Genomic DNA, 540 nt, shown 5'->3' on the forward strand with positions numbered 1-540 from the left:
CACCTTTGGGGCAGCCAAGCCCTGCTGACCCCACAGCACCCAGGCACAGCTCTGGGGTGACACTTCATTCTGAAACCAAGTCCTGCACAAACCCTCTCAAAGCCCAGAAGTGCTGCACTTAGCACGCAGCTAACACAGGAGTTTTGATTCCTGGCAGAAGACCAAAGGTATTTCTGAGACCCTGAGAGCACTGGTGCAATTCAAACCATTCAGCTTGAGCAGACTCAGCGCTGATGTGGACAACAAACCCTCAGCTCACACAGGCCTCCAGCCCTGCTGCTGGCTCTCCATCAGCCTCCCAGGGCAGCCTGAACGTGACAGATGCCAACTCGTGTTTGTCTGCTCCAAACCTCCCCTCCCAGGAGCACAGGGCAGCCAGGGGCTGCTGCCCTTTCCTGCCAGCCCACTGGTTCCATCAGAAGGGCTTTGCGCTACACTGGCTGTGCAGAGGATGAGGAGGGCTCTGCTAGGAAGGCTCTCCAGGGAAAAGGGCAGCTCTGGCAGCCAGAGCCAGGATGCAGCACGCTCTGCTTGGCAGGG

At 58.3% G+C, this 540-nt stretch overlaps 1 protein-coding gene across 1 annotated transcript in view; it reads right to left on the reverse strand.

The window, feature by feature from the left end:
* Positions 1–540, reverse strand: part of SGSM1 (small G protein signaling modulator 1) — a gene marked incomplete at its 5' end in the record, with an annotated part of 20,522 nt that overhangs the window by 18,574 nt on the left and 1,408 nt on the right. The window lies entirely within an intron of this gene.

Source organism: Acanthisitta chloris, unplaced genomic scaffold, assembly GCF_000695815.1.
Source record: "Acanthisitta chloris isolate BGI_N310 unplaced genomic scaffold, ASM69581v1 scaffold1035, whole genome shotgun sequence".
NCBI classification, from domain to species: domain Eukaryota; kingdom Metazoa; phylum Chordata; class Aves; order Passeriformes; family Acanthisittidae; genus Acanthisitta; species Acanthisitta chloris.